General features: G+C 41.7%; 1 protein-coding gene across 1 annotated transcript in view; it reads right to left on the reverse strand.

Moving 5' to 3' along the window:
• Nucleotides 1–14,569, reverse strand: part of FBH1 (F-box DNA helicase 1) — a 183,398-nt gene that overhangs the window by 37,359 nt on the left and 131,470 nt on the right. The window contains exon 23 of the transcript XR_002083248.2: nt 5,026–5,180. The gene's annotated coding sequence lies outside the window, so the exon portion shown is untranslated. The remainder of the gene's footprint in view (nt 1–5,025; nt 5,181–14,569) is intronic.

Raw genomic sequence — 14,569 nt, forward strand, 5'->3', positions numbered from 1 at the left:
AAGTCAAAATTGTTGTCCTCACTGCAAACTGAACTCCACAATGATGACATTTAGATTCCTCTTGTGGAAATCTCTCTAATGGGTTTCCTTTCTGTGAGAAGTAAGGGAGATGATTCATTGTCAGAAATACCAAATGAAAGCTGTGCTGTCTAATTAACAATAGGTTTACAACCTACTGGAAATATGTATGACCCCCCACCCCCCCGCACCAATGGAGTCCCAAACCCTTAAATCCTTCACTTCCTATTCTTCTCCCCCTCTCTGTTTGGCAGGTTTATTTTCCTGGCTTTGCAATGAGCATGTGCCAAAGAACACAGGGAGCAAGGACTGAAAATCTCTGTGTCACTTTAGGGAAGGTACGTTTGTCCCAGTCGGACTGCTTTGCTTTTTTATTTTTTTTTTAGACTACTTTTTTTTTAAGTTTTGTTTATTTTTGAGGGAGAGATTGAGAGAGAGAGAGACAGACAGAGAGAGAGAGCACCAGTGGGGAGGGACAAAGAGAGAGGGGGACAGAGGATCTGTCCTCTTGCTGGCAGGAGCAAGGCTCCTTGCTGACAGTAGCAAGCCAGATGCAGGGCTCCAACTCACGAACCCTGAGATCATGACCTGAGCCAAAGTCAGAAGCTCAAAGGACTGAGCCACCCAGGTGCCCCCAATCAGACTACTGTTTGCCTTACATGGGTACAGGCGACATCCAGGTAAGGCTGTAAGCTCTGTAGTATCAGCCAATGGGGAGCCAGAGGACGGACTTGTGTGCTAGGAGCCAATGAGGAATCAGGGGAGGGGTTTGTGTGTTAGGAGCCAATGAGGAAGCAGGGGAGGGACTTGGGTGCTAGGAGATAAATTGTCTGCTGTAACTGCCTGGAGCGTGCAGACACCTGCTCTTGCAAGAATGTTGACTAAAGAAGCCTCACCTCACTGTGTTCTGAGTCTCCTCGTCCCTCCTTTGATTGGGTCGGTGGGCTTATTTCTCACACTGATATTGTTGCAGGATTCTTTACCTCAATACCTGGGGTTCATTGTCTCCCTGCTTGGAAGAATGAAGAGGTGGACACAGAATAAAGTGAGCAGCAGGCAAGAATTTTATTAGAGTATAAAATCAGAAAGTAAGAATAGTATGATGGCTCTCTTCACAGAGAGGGAACTATAGATAAGGGGCTTTGTTTCACAGGGTTGGGTCAGCCCCTCTCCTTCCCCTGTTCCTTCTCAGGTTCTACTGTTATTGGCTAGCTGACTCTAAATGCCTCATCATTCATTTTTGATTGGCTCGTTTCCATTGTATCAGCGGTGCTCTAGGGCCATACCGTCCTTGTGGGTCATGCCTTTTATTGTCTACTTATTTTTAGTCAGGTCCTTTATTTGTCAAATTCCTGAGGAAAACCTGAGGGGGAGTAAGTGGTGTCTGTCACATTCTTAACAGGACTTTATGCCTGGGGGACTTTGCTCCAGGTCAGATGTTCCCCAGAAGGAATGTTTTAAAATATGTGTTTTTCCCCATGCAGGGACCTTCAAGTCCTAGCCTCTCCCTTTCTGCCTGCTGAATCCTGTCTTTCCCTATCATAATATTTTATGAAGAATTTGTGCATTAACTTGGTGAAAAACATGCTTCTCAATTTTCTTTTCTTGTAATGCTTTTGCTCATGTGGTATCAGGGTAATGGTAGAACTTTGTTGAAGCCATCAGTGCCTGGAGTTTTCTTTGTGGGAAGGTGTTTAACTAACTTCCTTTGATAAATGTAGGTATATTCAGGTTCTATATTTCTTCTTGGGGTGATTTTTGGCAGCTTCTGTCTTTCGTTGAATTTATTCATTTCATGTAAGTTACCAAATTGTTGCTCTTAATATTTCTAATTATCCTTTCAATGTCTGTGGCATCTGTAGTGACATGTATTTTTTAATTCATATTATCAGTAATTTATCTATTTTGTCACTTAAAAAATCAGTCTGGCTATAGGTTTATCAACTTTACTCCTTGTTTTTAAAAACTACCTATTATTGTCCTTGATTTTCTCTATTGGTTTTCTGCTTCAATTTCAATGATTTGCTGATATCTTTATTATTTCCTTGATTCTGTTTACTTTTACTTTTATTTGCCCTATTTTTTCCTTCCTTTAAGTGGAAGTTGAGATAATCAAGTTGAGATTTTTCTTTCTCTTTTTTATTTAGTTTTTAAATATTTAGTTATTTTTGAGAGAGAGAGAGCGAGCAGGAGAGGCGCAGAGAGAGAGAGGAAGACACAGAATCTGAAGCAGGCTCCAGGCTGTCAGCACAGAGCCCGATGCAGGGCTTGAACCCACAAACCGTGAGATCACGACCGAGCTGAAGTCTGGTGCTTAACCGACTGAGCCACCCAGGCACCCCTCTTTCTTTCTCTTTAATACAGGCACTCTATATGATAAGTTTCCCTCCAAGCTCCACATTAGCTGCATCTCACACATTTTGAAATGCTGTATTTTCATATCACTTAGTTACACATTTCTATCTCATCTCGTGTCTTCTTCCTAGACCCATAGATCATTTGGAAATATTTTGAATTTCCAAATATTTCAGAATTTTCAGGTATCTTTCTGTTAACTATTTCCACTTAAATTATGTTGTGGTCAGAGACTATAGAGAGTATGGTATGAATCCTTTTACATTTATTGAGGTTAATAATAAAATCTTTTTTTTTCCTGACCCAGAAAATGACCTGTCTTGGTGGAATGTCCCACGTGCATTTGTAAAGCATGCGTATTATCCTTTTGTCAGATGGAGCATTCTATCAACATCTATTAGGTCTAGTTGGTTGGTAGTATTTTCAGCCTTCTGTGGTCTTAATATTGATTTTTTTGGTCTAATTGTCCTATACTGAGATAGGAGAGAGGGACTGCACTCCAATCATTGTAGATTTATTTCTCCTTTCAGTTGCTAATGTGTTTTGAAGCTGTTATTAATTACTTTCACATTTAAGACTGCAGTGTCTTCTAGGGGTGCCTGGATGGCTCAGTCACTTAAGCATCAGCTTCGGCTCAGGTCATGATCTCACAGTTTGTGAGTTTGAGTCTTGTGTCAGGCTCTGTGCTGACAGCTCAGAGCCTGGAGCCTGCTTTTGGATTCTGTGTCTCCCTCTCTCTCTGCTCCTCCCCAGCTCATGCTCTGTCTCTGTCTCTCTCTCAAACTTAAAAACATTTTAAAAAATATTTAAAAATTGTAGGACCCTTAAGAATTATGCTAAATCTACTCTGCCTATGCTCTATAAATGTAACAACAAAACCTGGGTGACAGCACATCTGTTTACAACATGTTTACTGAGTATTTTAAGCCCACTGTTGAGACCTACTGTTCAGAAAAAAGGAATCCTTTCAAAATATAACTGCTCATTAACAATGCACCTGGTCACCCAAGAGCTCTGATGGAAATGGACAATGAGATTAATGTTGTTCTCATGCTGCTGACACAACTCCCACGCTGCAGCCCATGGCTCAAGGAGTCATTTCAACTGTCAAGTCTTATTATTTAAGGAATACATTCTATGAGGCTATCGCTGCCATTCCTCTGATGGATCTGGGCAAAGAAAATTGAAAACTTTCTGGAAAGGATTCACCATTCCAGATGCTATTAAGAACACTCATGATTCATGGGAAGAGGTTGAAATATCAACACTCACAGGAGTTTGGGAGAAGTTGGTTCCAGCCCTAGTGGATGACTGTGAGAGGCTCACGACCTCAGTGGAGGAAGTCACTGGAGATGAGGTGGAAAGAGCGAGAAGACTAGAATCAGAAGTGGAGCCTGAAGGTGGGACTGAATGGGTACAGTCACGTGATAATCGTGAGAAGGTTAGGAGTTGCTTCTCACGGAGGAGCAAAGAAAGTGGTTTCTGGATATAGAGTCTACTCCGGGTGAAGACGCTGCGAAGACTGTTGAAATGACAATGAAGTATTTAGAATATGACAGACACTCACTTGATAAAATGGTGGCAGGGTTTAAGAGGACTAATTCCAACTTTGAAAGAAGTTCTACCGTGGGTATGGGTAAAATGCTATCACACAGCACTGCATGCTATGGAGAAATCCCTCGTGAAAGGAAGAGTCAATCAATGGGGCAAATTTCAGTGTTGTAATGAGTGCACCTGAGTTATGCAGTATAGCAATTGGGTGAGCAAGTAGACCCAGCTAACGAGATGGTGGTCAACAGCCACTCAGATATGACCTACAAATGGAATGATATAGGCCACTGGTAGAACCACATGTTGCCTCAAAGACCTAAATCATAAAATATTATAAATTGGGCTAGGTAGGTAACATGACTAGTCAGAATTTTTCCCTAAAATTGAACTCACCAGGTTAAATTAAGAAGTGACCATTACTATTTTTTTTTTTTTTTGAGAGAGAAACTGTGAGTGGGGCGGGGGTGGGGGGAACAGAGGGAGAGAGAGAGGATCTCTCTCCCCCTTCTTTCTGCCTCTACTCCTGCTCTCTCTCAGCACAGAACCTGATGCGGTGCTCAGTCCCACGGCCCTGGGATCATGATCTGAACTGAAATCAAGAGTCAGACAGTCAACTGACTGAGCCACCCAGGTTCCCCAGAAAGGACCAATATTAATAAGTTTTTATAGATAGACTCATCAGAATAATCTTATATACCTTATAACCTTAAAATGTTCTTTCAATTGTATTATAAGTTCAATTATTTATGAAGTTTGTGTATAACAATAACAGACTTCCTTTTCTTTAAAAATACAGCATAATTGTATGTTTTTTTAAGTGAAATATAATAAAATTTATTTTAAATCAGTAAGGGGTAATGAAGGTGTGGGGATAGGGGGAATCGTACACTAAAAATGATGAAAATAAAGAATATACTATATATTTTTCCTTCCATCGGGGACAGGAAAATACCATGGCTAATAAACGGAAAATCTAGAAGGGAAAAAACCCAAGCCTTTCTGAAACGTAGTTTCTCTTTTTAGGTGTGTTGTTAAGATAACACTGAGTTGTTAGTAAGAGAAAAAAGAAAAATAACAATGACAAATAAGATAGATATTTACTATCTCTTTCAAATTCCAGTATGACTGCTGGGGCTCCCATCATCAGGTCCGCATCTCAGCTAGCAAGCAGGAGGAAGTGTGAAGAATGGCACATCCCCTCCTTTTATGGTTGTTCAAAATGAGTCAAAAGATATAAAGCACTTCAGTTGTTGCAACTAAAACAACAAACAAAAAGTGTCTGTTGGTTTTGGAAAAGCATGTAAAGAGAGTATCTGGAACATAGAACTATCCTTTAGGTGTGCAACAATCTTGCCTAACTGAGCCTCTCAGTCTACCAGAATGTTAGATTTTAAATCTCTTATTGGTTAACCATTTTCGGAAACCTTTTCAGTTTAGAAGCCTATTTCAATTAGGTATATTATTAATTAAAAACAGCCACTTTATACTAGAAGTCTCCCTAATAACATGGTCAAAGTAAACTTTCACTGGAAAACATATCTGTAAAACTGTATCACAACGGTTGGCTTTACATGTTTCAATTAAAGAAAAAATTACCCATGGAGGGGGCGGGGGGTCTGGGTGGCTCAGTCAGTTAAGCATCCGACTCTTGATTCGGGCTCAGGTCATGATCTCACGGTTTATGAGTTCAAGCCCCACATGGGGCTCTGCACTGACAGTGCGGAGCCTGCTTGGTAATTTCTCTCCCTCTTCTTTCTGCCCCTACCCTGCTCCTGCTCTCTCTCTCTCTTTCAAAATAAATAAACTTAAAAAAAAAGTAATCACCCATGAATTAAAAATTCTGTTTTAAAAACAAGATGTTTAATGTCCTCATGAGGATTTTTTAATTTAATTTTTAAAGCAGATAATTTGTACAATATGTTTCAAAAAATTTTTAAGAGATTAATATTCAAAAAATATAAAGAACTTACAAAGCTTAATGTCAAAAAAACAACCTGGTTAAAAAGTGGGCAGAAGACATGAACAGACATTTTTTCGAAAGAAGACATACAGATGGTTAACAGACACAAGACAGGACGCTCAACATCATGGATCATCAGGAAAATACAAATCAAAACTACAACGAAATACCACCTCACACCCATCAGAATGGCTAAAATAAAAAAGACAAGAAATAAAAGGGTTGGTGAGGATGTGGAGAAAAGGGAACCCCCGTGCACTGTTGGTCGGAATGTAAATTGGAGCAGCCACTGTGGAAAAGAGTATGGGGGTTCCAAAATAATTAAAACTGGAACTACCAGAATTCCAGCAATTCTACTTCCAGCTATCTATCCAAAGAAAATGAAAACACTAATTTGCAGAGATTTACGCACTCCTTTGTTCACAGCAGCATTATTTACAATAGCCAAGATCTATAAATAACCCAAGTGTTCTTCTGTAGTTGAATAAATTGTTGTATATGTACATAATGGAATATTAGTCAGCCATAAAAAAAGAAAGAAATCTTCCCATTTACAACAACATGAATGGGACCAGAGGGTATTATGCTAAGTGAAGTCAGACAAAGTCAGACAAAGACCGTATGATTTAACTTATATGAGGAACCTAAAAAACAAAACAAGCAAATAAAACAGAAACAGACTTAGATACAGGAAACAAACTGTTGGTTACCAGAGGGGAGGGGAATGAAGTGATGAGAAAAATAGGTGAAGGGGATTGATTGATTGGTACAAACTTCCGCTTGTAAAATAAATAAGTCATGAGGAGGTAGTGTACAACACAGGGAATATACTCACTATTGTGAAACCTTTATATGGTGACAGACAGGAACTAGACTTATCGTGGGGATCATTCTGTAATGTATAAAAATATCAAATCACTATGACATACACCTGAAACAAGTAGGATCTTGTATGTCAATTATGCTTCAAGGAAAAGAAGTAAAAATAAAGGTATACGTTGAAACACCCCCCGTCATCCCCATCTCCCAACTATCCAGTTACCACCTCCATAGGGAAGAACATGCGTGGGTCTCTTGTGTGCTTTTCCATTGAGTACTGAATATGTGTGCAATTACAAGCAAATATATTTTTATTTTCTCCATTCTAACACAAGAGGTAGTGTGCTATGCACAGCTTTGCATGTTGTTTGCGTATGTGTTTTGTTAACGCTATATCTTGGAGATCTTTCACGTTAATAGGAGAGCAAAATCTTTTTATAACTTTATGGCATTGTCTTGTATGCATGTTATATAATCCATACAAACATTTCCCTATTGATGGACATTTGGATTATTTCCAATAGTCACAATTATTAAGGTGTTTTTAAACACACTGTTTATGACATAGCTCCAGAAATCATTTAGGGGAAGAGAGAGAGAGCAAGAGAGATGACTCTAACTGTGACACTAAATAAAATAAAATAATTTTAGGTTCACAAATAGTTTATGTTTCAACTTAAATTTACAGATTTGAGTAAATTCGTTACATTTGTTACATGGGTAAATTTGTTACATTTAAGAAATGTAAATTTCTTACATTTGTCATTTGCAGATTTGTTACGTTTAAGAAATCACAATATCTAGGGGCGCCTGGGTGACTCAGTCGGTTAAGCATCCAACTGCAGCCTAGGTCAAGATCTCACTGTTCCCAAGTTCGAGCCCTGAGTTGAGCTCTGCGCTGACAGCTTGGAGCCTGGAGCCTGTTTCAGATTCTGTGTCTCCCTCTTTCTCTCTTCCCCTCCCCCACTCGTGCTCGGTCTCTCTCTCTCTCTCTCTCTCTCTCTCTCAAAAATAAAGAAACATTAAAATTTTTTTAAAAAGAAATTACAATATCTCTGAAATATTACACATTATAGACATTTTATTCTTAACAGGTTACGTCAAGAATTCTTTTGAAAAAGCTGATGGAAATTATGGGTCCTTTCTGCAAAAAACGTGCACACACACACACACACACACACACACACAAACTTCTGCAAAATGTTCCAAGAGGTTGTGGGTTACCTACTGTGGTTGGTCATAGATCTAAGATTTTAAAATTCATGACTCAAACTCATTCCAGGAAATTACTATTCCTGATTTCTAGCATGGTGAAGGAAGAGAAAATTTTTAATAGCTGTCTGAATAACAAGATTTCTATATACTAGATGTTGCAAAGCCTATGAATGGGCTTTGGCTTGCACAGTGTCTTGATTATTTTTTTTCCCCTAAAACAACAATCACTATTTGTAAACTGGAAGATTTCCCACGAGGACCTCTATTTTCAAAGTTTCTTCAAAAATGGAAAATCTGGTAGCACTACCCAGCAACCTAGCTTTCTGGCTCTTATGGGCATTTGAGTTTGAGACTCCCGGATAAATCTTGGGTTTGCAATCTTTAAACCCTCAGGTTCTATCCCCTTCTTCCTTGGCTTTATCCAGAGTTATTTAGGGATGAATCAAAAAAGAAAGCTGAAAGCAGGAGGTTCTTTAAAGGTTGGCCTCTTCTTCCAAGTTCTCCTCAGCAGAAGATGAGATAAGGAGGGCTTGGGAGTGGAAGAAAAAGGGCAGACAATCTTCTGTAAAGAGGAAGAAAGAATCCCATGGTGAAGGACAAGTTGGGCTCCTCGGTAGACAAGGGTCAGGAGGGGATACTCATGGTGCCGGGAGTGGAACGAGAAGCCGCTTCATCTTGGCCAGTTCACTTTATGAGTTTATCATCTTAGTTGGGTGTGGTCTCGCTGTAGGAAGTGATAGCAGAAGTGGGAACATTGGTTCCAGCTGTTGGAATTCACGCAGGGTGGAGTTTCTATCCTCACCATCTGTTTGTGGGCATCCTGCCTTGACAGATGGTTCCAGCTTTGTGTCACAGATAATTTAGCTGACAAGTTTCTCTACAATCATCTTAGGTGGTTTACAAAGAATAACATATGCCATCCGTGTGTGTTGCGGTTGTGGTAAGAAAAACAAGTCTGGGTCCATTAAGTACGAAAGCCACCGGTAAAAAACACAATAAGCAAAGAGATCATTACAACACAATGTGATAAATACTATGCCCAGAGAGGGGCTGACCCCGGATGGAGAAAGGGCGTCGAGGATTGTCTTCAGAAGGAGATGCTTGAGCTGTATCTTAAAGGATAGGCAAACTACAGTAGATGTGGAGTAAAATATTCCCAGCAAAGGAAATAGCACAAAGGCTCAACCTCCTTGTGACAAGAGGAACAATACGATACACTGTGTGAGGAAGACGAAGGGACCAGATCAGGAAGCTTCCATTCATTACCACACTCAGGAGCTTGGATTTTACACTGAAGTCAGTGGAGAGCCACTGAAGGATAGGGAAGTGGCAAGGTTTATTTTGTTTTTTAAATTAAAAAAAAAATGTTTATGTAATTTTGAGAGAGAGAGAGAGAAAGAGTGTGAGCAGGGGAGGGGCAGAGAGAGAGGGAGACACAGAATCTGAAGCAGGCTCCAGACTCTGAGCTGTCAGCACAGAGCCTGATGCGGGGCTGGAACTCACGACTATGAGATCACGACCTGAGCTGAAGTCAGACACTCAACTGACTGAGCCACTCAGGCGCAACCTTGGTTTTTAAAATGTTTAATGTTTATTTATTGATTGATTAATTTCCTTACTTGCTTATTATGGAGATGGCTGCAGGACCCCTCTCATTGCTTTCCTTCCTTCCACCCTCCCCCCAGTCTATTCTTAACACAGGAACCACGGAGGTCCTTTAAAGACATAAGTCCAAGTGCATTGCTCCTCTTAAACCCATACAGTGTCTGCCCATCTCACACCAGGTAAAAGCCAAAGTCCTTACAGCAGCCCCACGTAGTTGTGTTCCATGATACCTCTGATCTCCTCTCCTAGTACTCTCCCCTCCCTCACCGCATTCCTGCGAGGCTCTGGAAGTCACCAAGCACACCACTTCTGCCTTAGGACTTCTGCATAGGCTGTCACTCTATCTGGAGATTCTCCCCCACCCCTACTCCATTACCAACATGGGTAAATACCCTCACCTCCATGTCTTGGTTCAAATGTCGTCTTCTCAATGAGAACATATTTAAATGTTTTTTTTTTTAATTTATTTTTGAGACATAGAGGATGAGCAGGGGAGGGGCAGAGAGAGAGGGAGACACAGAATCCAAAGCAGACTCCAGGCTCCAAGCTGTCAGCACACAGCCTGATGTGGGGCTCGAACTCATGGACTGTGAGATCATGACCTGAGCTGAAGTCAGACTCTTAACCGACTGAGCCACCCAGGCACCCCTCAGTGAGAACATATTTAAAGCTGTACCTTCCCCATAAAACATTCTTTTTTTTTAATTTTTTTTTTTACATTTATTTATTTTTGAGAGACAGAGAGAGACAGAGCACAAGCAGGGGATGGGCAGAGAGAGAAGGAGACACAGAATGTGAAGCAGCTCCAGGCTTCGAGGCGTCAGCACAGAGCCCGACACGGGGCTCGAACTCACAAACTGTGAGATCATGACCTGAGCCGAAGTCAGATGCTCAACCGACAGAGCCACCCAGGCGCACCCACCCCCACCCCGCCCAAAAAACATTCTTGATCCACCTTACCATATTCTTCTTTTCTTCTATGTAGTATTTTACAATGTCTTCTATAATTTCCTTATTTGTTTAATTCAAAATAATCTATCTTTACTAATGTACACCCAAGTGTTCTGCATAGTTATGAGCAATCACTTTTTCTTAAAAGTGCTCTTTTATATTCCATTTTTCTTCCATAATGTTATTTCATACAAGCAATAATGTTATTTTATATCCATCATGATGGGCCACAGGGCTGTGGTTTCAAATAGCGTTTTTGTGGGGGTGCCTGGGTGGCTCAGTCGGTTAAGTGTCTGACTTCAGCTCAGGTCATGATCTCGTGGTTTGTGAGTTTGAGCCCCACATCAGGCTTTGTGTTGACAGCTCAGAGCCTGGCACCTGCTTCGGATTCTGTGTCTCCCTCTCTCTCTGCCCCTCCCCCACTCATGCTCTGTCTCTCTCAAAAATGAATGAATGTTGGGGGAAGATCCAGCGTGGTGGAGAAGTAGGAGGACCCGAAGTTCCCTCGTCCCTCAGACAAAGCAGTATTGAGGCCACAGGACATTGAATTCCAAGAGTCTGGGCTGCAGAGTGACAGAGAGTCTCCAGGGGCACACCAGGACAACCTGGCAGGCCATAGATGCTCTGGTTGTGAACTGGGAGAGATAAAACAGGCCGTGTAGGCACGCAGGGGAGGGATCCCCTTCTGCAGAGAGACAAAGGGAAGAGAAAGGGTGGCTGGGGAAGCATAAGACTGTATCTGGACAAGAGAAAAACCATGGACTGGCACAGAGAAGGCTCCAATTTCTAACCACAGAGCTTCCTCAGACAGGGACCAGCTGCCCTGCTTGCGCACCTGGGGAGGAGGGGAGCCTGCCCTCAGCTTGGTAACTAGTTCAGAGGCACAGTCTGCAGCAGGAGAAAGCAGTCCCTTCCCTGGAGTGAGGTGGGAAGAAGGTATAAACTGTTCAAAGGACAAAGACTGCCTGTGCCCGCCAGCTAGAGGCCATGAATCGGTGGTGCAGAGCGACACTTCCCTGGAACCGGGGCGCACAGAGCAGGACCCTTTAAGACATTGGGGCAAATCCCAGCCACGCGCCAGGGAGGCATGGCAGACTGTGGAGCAGGGGGGAAAAAAAAAGGCCCCTTTGTGCCTATGTAGCACTGTGAGAATGGCCTGAACAGACTGGTTTGGGACCCCCGGTACAGGGAGGAGAGACTGGGGTGTCGCCATTTTTCTCCCCATCACCACCAAGGTGGGGCCTCAGGGAAAGCATAGCTGGCCCCACCCACACCAAACCCCGCCCCTCAGTGCCTGCTAACTGCACATTTACTGGAGTGGGATTGACCTGGACAAACCAGACAGCCCTTCCTCCAGCCCAGTGATGCCACTGGTTCCAAGGCACCCAGTGGTTTTGCATTCCCTGACTTAATTCTTGGACAATTTTTATTGTATACATGTGTTTTTTCTTCCTTTTTTCCTTCTTATTTCCTCCCTTGCCTAGTCTGGTTTTTCTGGTTTTGGTTTGTTTGAGCAGACATATTTAATCTATTCTCTTTATAGGTGCTCTATATCTCCTTCTTTATTTTCCTCTCTCTCTCTCTCTCTCTGGATTAAGCCATATAGTTTCTCTGCCTGGTCAATTTTCTTTTCTTTTCTTTTTCCCCACCTCTGTCATTTCTCTCTTTGTATGGGATAAGGCATTTTCCACCAACACCACCCCCCACCCCAGTGTTTTTATTTGTTGTTGTTGTTGTTGTTGTTGTTGTTGTTGTTTTTTGGTGTTTGGTCCCCCCCCCCAGGGCTACTTCAATGAACAAATCAAAGCACACCTGGTGGAGGGTCCAAAACATCACTATGAGTAGGAAGATAAAGCAACCAGTGTCACAAAAACTGAGAGCAAGTAACACACTCTAAAAAACACCTCCTGAAGGGCCAGGCCCTGGACAGTGTATGACCTCTCTTAAAATAGTAGTGGTCACAGGTGTAGGACACATAACAAATTTCTAAAACACATAAGGGACAGAAAACTAGCCAGAATGACAAAATGGAAGAATTCTCCTCAAAAGAAGTTCCAGGAAGAAATGACAGCTAAATAATTGATCAAAACAGATATAAACAATGTATCTGATCAAGAATTTAGAATAATAGTCATCAGATTAAATGCTGGGCTTGATAAAAGCATAGAAGACAGCAGAGAATCTATTGCTGCAGAGGTCAAGGAACTAAACAATAGTCATGAGGTGCAAAATAAACTAGAGGCAGTGACAGTGAGGATTGAAGAGGCAGAGGAGAGAATAAGTGAAATAGAAGATAAAATTATGGAAAAAGATGAAGCTGAGAAAAAGAGATAAAAAAAATTCTAGACTAGGAACAGCATGGAAGTTTTTTGTGTGTCTCGTGCCCATGAAATACAGCCAGACCAACACTAAACCATCCTACATACCTAGAAAACTGACTGGCGGATTAACACAACAATCTGCACAACCTGAACCACAGAATTCATCAGGTACGGAGCTCGGAGAAGTGAACTTGGGGAGTGAGAAGGCACTGAGGGTAGGGAACCGCTTTTGCAGGCAGAAAGAGGACGGAGACTGGGGGTGGGGGGAAGCATATGGGAAAAGCACCCCTCCCCAAGAGCAGCTGGAGAGAAAGTGGGAAATTGCAAATAGCCACAGGCACTAAACTAAAAAGGAAGAAAGGAGAAAGGAGAGGGTTTCAATTCCATTAAGACTGTAAACAAGGGGAGCTCAAAGTCTGCAACTCCGCAGCTCGATACCTGACGGTGCTCTGGTGGGAAGGACGAATCCCCAGGAACAGAATGGGGTCCAGGAGGTTCTCGGGTCACACGGGGAAAAGCGGTTCCACTGCTGGAGGGACATTTGGTAGAGACTGTTGAAGCCAACTGGTCCCAGCAGACCCCAGAAAACAGCCACATTCTCTGTGCTGGAACAAGGTCATTAAGGGTGAAGCCTGGTGCCAGATGTGTGTTGCGATTTTCCATAATCCCGGAAACGCTGATGCCACACTGTCTCGCGATCTTTTTCTGGGGCAGGCTGGCACCTGGCCGCAGTCTCGGGGCACCAGCAACAGCAGGGTCCAGCAAGCATTCCTGGGTGCAGCCAACATTCAGCCATTGCTCATTCGGCCAATGCTCGGTGAGACCTTCCCACAGAGGGGTGGAATGGATCAAAGCCACAGTCCTTCAGAAGTAAGGGGCCAGGAAAACAGCCACATCTGAGACAAAACTCAGGACAGAAGTACTGCCTGGGGCCTGGTCACAGAGAGTGGAAAAGAATGGGGAGTGGACGAAAGCTGAAGACAGAGGAAGGGTGCACGATTGCTGATCTGGGAAAACAGACCGGGTAGCTGGGTGGCGCCATTTTCACCACTCCCGTGCATGCGCATATGCACTTACAAGCGCCACAACACTCCACCCCAGTAGGCTAGCAGTGCCATCTAGTGGAGATTGGAGCCGTTACACTGAGCCCCACCCAACTGGGCCAACTTCGCTCTTCAAGAACACAAGACTCACCGCCAGCTTAGTTTATGGACTATAAAGCGCTACATAGACTGACTTCTAGGGGAAAACAAAGTAATTTCAGTCCTACTTCAATCTGTTAGCAGGTTCATCTATTCAATTTTCTTTCTTTTTTTTCTTTTTCTCTTTTACATTTTTCTTTTTCTTAAATACAGAAAGAGAAAAAAATTCATTTTTATTTTCAATTTTTATTAAAAATATTTTTCTGTAATTTTTATTACTATATTTTCTACTTTTGTGTAAATTTTTTCAAATTCTATTTTACTTTCACCATTTGATTTTAGTCTACATCACTGTATTCACCTTTTCAAATTTTCAATTTCCTTTTTTTCCTTTCTTTTTCTTTTTTCTTTTTCTTGAATGCAGAAAGAGAAAAAACTTCATTTTACTTTCAATTTCTATTAAAATATTTTTATTTAATTTTTTACTATGTATTTTGCTTTTATATAAATTTTTTCAAATTCTATTTTACTTCCATCATTTTATTTTAGTCTACTACAGTGTATTCACTTTTTCAAATTTTCAAACGATTTCATTTTTTTTTCTTTCTTTTTAAAAAATCTTTTCTCTTTTT

Source organism: Panthera pardus, unplaced genomic scaffold, assembly GCF_024362965.1.
Source record: "Panthera pardus isolate Hobbes unplaced genomic scaffold, ASM2436296v1 HiC_scaffold_6, whole genome shotgun sequence".
Taxonomy (NCBI): Eukaryota; Metazoa; Chordata; class Mammalia; order Carnivora; family Felidae; genus Panthera; species Panthera pardus.